Consider the following 6,000-nt stretch of genomic DNA (forward strand, 5'->3'; position numbering starts at 1 on the left):
AATGTAGCAATAAAGTCGTGTGTTGTGGTAAAATGGATGCGCTTTATTAAAAATAATGGAGTCGTTGCTAAGCTCTCTCTGGCGCGTCTCCCTTTCCCTCTTTCTCCTCGCCACCAACATCGCCAGGACAAGAGCCCTCTTTCTCCTCCAAAAAAACATTTTGTCACCACAAACACGTTGACACAACCAACAAGCTACTAGCTACTGTGTCCCGCAGCTAACAGCGTAAGGACAACAACAGGCAACACGAACACGTGGATCTGTTTCCGCATGTCCTCGTACCGCCCACGCACCGCCCAGATTACGCAAAGCATTGTGGTCAATTGATGCGACAAACGACAAGACAGATGAAACCATAAAACATTGATAAGACGCTTGTCTGAAAGGTGTGACAGGCGCCTGAGGCGCCAGTCACATCTATCAGACAAGCGGAAACAGATCCACGTGTTGCCCCTGTTGTTGTCCTTACGCTGTTAGCTGCGGGACACAGTAGCTAGTAGCTTGTTGGTTGTGTCAACGTGTTGCGTCTCCACTTTATCAGTACCACTACCACAGTAGGTGCCAAGTCTGGCACTGATTCCGTGTGTATGTATATAGCCTCCAGGTACGCAGACTAAGCATGGCATCATTGTGGAAAATTAATATTTTCTGTTAGCAACGACTCCATTATTTTTAATAAAGCGCATCCATTTTACCACAACACACGACTTGCTGCATTTCAGGCTGTTAGCCATGACGCAGACGTCGATGCAGGCTATAGGCGAAATATAGGATAAGAGATGACATGCGTCTCCAAGTTGGAGCCTATAGTTGCGCCTGGGCGCACGGCTCTCTCCTATCTGCAGTCCGACCGTTCAGCGTTACTTCAGGAGAGGAGACGACTGCTTTGGCATTGCCAGTGGACACCTCAATGTTAATGTTATTAAAAAAATCACACACGTGTGAACTGAGTGGTGCAATTCCCCCCCCCCCCCCTCTCTCTCTCTCCCCCCCCCCCCTCTCTCTCTCTCTCTCTCTCATTACACAGCACTACCCCTCCCTCTGTTTCTGCCGCCCCCTACTGGTATAAATCAGTAACATACTCAGGCTCATGTGCACAGGTACACACACAGGTAGGTAGGTACATGGACATTGCTGATTGTAGGAGTGGTTGCACCACTCAAAAAGAGAGAAAAAAAAGGGGGGGAATCATATTTGAACCATAATCTGAAGTAGGCCTAATGTACAGTAGGCCCATTGGGCATAGCCAACACGGCACATCATTATCACATCTACATTTATCCTTCAACATTTCATGCCCAAAATGATTGTTTGGGAGCAGTAGCATTTTCAGAAATATAAGTCATGGCTACGACTGTTTCATAATATCCAGTCCAATGCGCACTGCCCATGCGAACGGAAAACATGTTCATTCATATTAACAGTTTTATTTTATTTTAACAACCAAATCATATGGAATGGTTTGAAGTAGGCCTTCATTTATAATGTCGCATCCTCTGTGTAAAGCACTGATGTCCTTTTATATCGTTGGTCCGTGCAGTCAGACGGATAACTATTGATTATGGGTCGGGTGGAATAACAAACTGATACGAGGTGGAACGAGAGATCTGAACGGAGTCGACGCGACACCTGAATTATATAAGCATTAGGCTATATAGACCAGAGCTAGGTTAGGAGTGAATGATAAAATGCATGCACCTTGAATTATAACGTTTGTTTTAATTTTCTGTTCGGCCACGACGGGCAGGGATTATATTTTCCTGTTGAATTGCTTACTGGAACAGACCAAACTACTTTACTTAACAATAAAATCATTTTCGTAACGAAAGTGCATAGGCTCTTTCCTCTTCCGTGTCTGCACTATGCAGAAAAAAAACAACAGACTAAGAGTGTGAAAAGACCGCCCAGTGCAGCGTAACAAACGGACCTTCTCTCCTATTGGTTGGCGGGTAAACCCAACCCTTTTTGTCTTGTCTGAGGTGCCGCCCTGTTCTTCAGCTTGTCGCCTACAAAATGTTTTGTGTCTTGTGTCTTGCCCCCCCCCCCCCCCCCCCCATGAAACACGTTTGTCTGATGAAACCACGTGACTCCCATTAGAAATGCATTGGGAGCTGTCTTGTCTGATGCTTTTCATCAGACAACCATAAGACGCTTGTCTGATAGATGTGACTGCGGCCTTAGTCACACCTTTGAGACAGCCGTCTTATCAATGTTTTATGGTTTCAGCTGTCTTGTCGTTTGCCGCATCAATGTACCACAATGCTTTGCGTAATCTGGGCGGTGCGTGCCTGCGTGGGCGGTGCGAGGACATGCGGAACCAGATCCACGTGTTCGTGTTGCCTGTTGTTGTCCTTACGCTGTTAGCTGCGGGAGTCGGGACACAGTAGCTAGTAGCTTGTTGGTTGTGTCAACGTGTTTGTGGTGACAAAATGTTTTTTTGGAGGAGAAAGAGGGCTCTTGTCCTGGCGATGTTGGTGGCGAGGAGAAAGAGGGAAAGGGAGACGCGCCAGAGAGCTTAGCAACGACTCCATTATTTTTAATAAAGCGCATCCATTTTACCACAACACACGACTTTATTGCTACATTTCAGGCTGTTAGCCATGGGGCGCCTGGGCGCACGGCTCTCTCCTATCTGCAGTCAGACCGTTCAGCGTTACTTCAGGAGTGCTTTGGCATTGCCAGTGGACACCTCGATGTTAATGTTATTAAAAAAAATGAGAAAAAAAAGGGGGGGAATCATAACATTTCATGCCCAAAATGATTGTTTGCGAGCAGTAGCATTTTCAGAAATATAAGTCATGGCTACGACTCTTTCATAATCTCCAGTCCAATGCGCACTGCCCATGCGAACTGAAAACATGTTCATTCATATTAACAGTTTTATTTTATTTTAACAACCAAATCATATGATTTTGAATCATATGAATCATATGAATCAACATTTCTGCTGAGACAGTATATAGACATGAAATTTTAATATAGTCGCGTAGTTTCAGCGATGAACGATGCACACCGAACGTTAAGCAGCTCAACCCTGAAACACAGCAGCAGCTCAATGACGAAGCTCCGTCTTTTTAAGCTCTTTTTAAGCCCTGTTTTTTAACCACTGCAGACAGCATATGGATTTTAAGGTTCGGATACACAGTTTTACTGATGTGCTTTTTAACTGGATTGCCGACATTCGGACTGTCAGCCCTGGCCTGTTGCTAGTTTGACAGCTGCAGCTGCTAGCTGTCACAGCCGTGGCACGTTAAACAAGCGACTTTTTCAGTTTATAAGTAGCTCCGGTCCATTCTGTCAATGCAGGGTGTGCGTGTGCGTGTGTACACGATAAATATCTAGTACATTTGTATATTCACTTACAGTCGTACAAGTAGGCTACACAGGAGTGTAATGCATGCACCTTGAATTATAACGTTTGTTTTAATTTTCTGTTCGGCCACGACGGGCAGGGATTATATTTTCCTGTTGAATTGCTTACTGGAACAGACCAAACGACTTTACTTAACAATAAAATCATTTTCGTTAATACGAAAGTGCATAGGCTTTCCTCTTCCGTGTCTGCACTATGCAGAAAAAAAACAACAGACTCAGAGTGTGAAAAGACCGCCCAGTGCAGCGTAACAAACGGACCTTCTCTCCTATTGGTTGGCGGGTAAACCCAACCCTTTTTGTCTTGTGTCTGGTGCCGCCTTGTTCTTCAGCATGTCGCCTACAAACTGTTTTATGCCTCGTGTCTTGCCCCCCCCCCCCCCATGAAACACGTTTGTCTGATGAAACCACGTGACTCCCATTAGAAATGCATTGGGAGCTGTCTTGTCTGATGCTTTTCATCAGACAACCATAAGACGGCTGTCTCAAAGGTGTGACTGCGGCCTAAGAACGGGTACTTAGGACGTGTACTTGAATGAAAAACAATTGAATGCCCAACAATTGTAAGAACGGGTACTTAGGACGTGTACTTGAATTGAATGAACAACAATTGTAAGAACTAGTACACAAAATGTACAAAGCATTCGCTTGAAATAGCATTAAGATATTTTCTCACAAATAATGTATTTTTTGGGTCCTAACCCCTATTATGGTAATAGCCCCCACAGTAACGGTTATCATTTTTTACGATGTGTGGAAGTGGGTGAAATTAATTGATTTAGTTTATTTAAGCCATTACCCAGCATGATAGATTTCTTTATTTTTGTGTCATGCACCAAAGGCGCCCAGCCCACATGGACTTACAGGACACACCACATCATTGCCTCAATATTGCATTGTGTACAAGAAACAGATCTGTTTTGTTGACATTCCCCCTTTTCTTTTTTTACACAAACAAAACATTCTGCCTTATTTCCCACGCCCTGCATAAAAAGTCTGCCAAAGCAAAAACACCTTTCCCACAACAAAATTCCAGTTTTTCATAGTCCTCCAACCAGAAAAAGTCAGCACAGATGGTTGTCATTTTACAAAATAATACATGTCTTAATTCTTCATATAATGGGCAGTAAAACAAAAAATGAATTTCATTTTCAATTTCTTTTAAATCACACACTAGACAGACTCTGTCCTCCTCAGGAGTACCAATGAATCTACCCGTTTCTAAAGCTAATGGTAAGGTCCCAGAATGCAGCTGTGCACAAAAAGATCTCTGACTTTTGGATATATTTTGTGTAACATAAGGATCAGGGCCATATTTTTTTTTAATAAAACGATATGTTCTTAGTTTTGGTTTGTACCATAATTCAACGGCCCAACTCTCCTTATACCCAAGGAACATACAGTTCTGTATTTCATGAATATTACAGCGTAGTCTATTTAAATAAATAAATGATGAATTATTCTTAAAGAATAAAGACTTTACTTCATTTGCCCAGGGGTAACCATTAGAAATGTCCCAGTTAAAAATCTTTTTGGTCAGTCTGTCATCGGACATATTAACAAGTCTATTCCAAAGTCTCAACATCTCACCTTTGTGTCTGATATTTGCGGGCATCCATCCCATATCGCCGCTAATAGCCAAGATAGGCGTGAGCTTATGAACTCCAAGAAATGACCGTATGGCTCTATTTTGAATTGTGTTACAACTTTCATTGTTCGGAAAACCCCATACACCGGAGGCATAATCCGAAACAGGGCATACACAAGACTGATATAATTGTGTATATGTATAATATCCTAAATCCTTACAGGCTTTCACCTTATTCAGTACTGAGCCCAGGGCTCTACCAGCTGAATCAGAAAGAACCTGAGTGCCTTCCTTGAAGTTCATATGCTCATCTAAAGTGAGGCCAAGATATTTGTATGTCTTTGTGTATGTTAATACAGTCCTCCCACACATAAATGTAAATGGACTCCTTTCTACAGATGGTTTCCTAAAGTGAACAATTTGTGTTTTGTCAATGTTTACCACCAGCCTCCACCTCAAACACCAATCGGCAACAATATTGAGCATATTTTGCAGCTCCTTTTCACAATTGTCAAGCTATCTAGTATATTTGCAGTTTCCCTGCTTGAAAGGGATGGCACAGACCATATGGAGATTGTAACTGGGTTTCACTCATTCAATGACCACACAGTTTCCTTCTTTTTACTCTTCTTTACTTTGTAGTTGAGTACAGTTGTACAGGCATTGTGAAAGTCACTAAGTGGGTAAGTCAGTAAGGTGAAAAACCTTAAAGGGAAAATAAAAAAGAACTAATGTAAGTATAATGCACATTCAATCAATACACATACTTTACATGTTCTAAACACCTAAATCTCATTTTACTTAATAGTGTCTCTTAATCAACTCATTTCTAAATCAATTCATTTTTTGCTCAATTCGTTTTTAAACAGTTTTTAAACATAATAAACTCATGAAATGTAAATTAAATAAACTGAATTAATTAGCACCATTGAAACGTTTTTATCAATCAATAATCAATTCAAATGTATTTTAAATCAAAAGATCATGTTCATTGTTCATGTCCAATTGGCCATCATGTTTCCTTTAACTTCAACTAAAGT

Source organism: Protomyctophum bolini, assembly GCF_963924005.1.
Source record: "Protomyctophum bolini genome assembly, chromosome: 3".
NCBI classification, from domain to species: Eukaryota; Metazoa; Chordata; class Actinopteri; order Myctophiformes; family Myctophidae; genus Protomyctophum; species Protomyctophum bolini.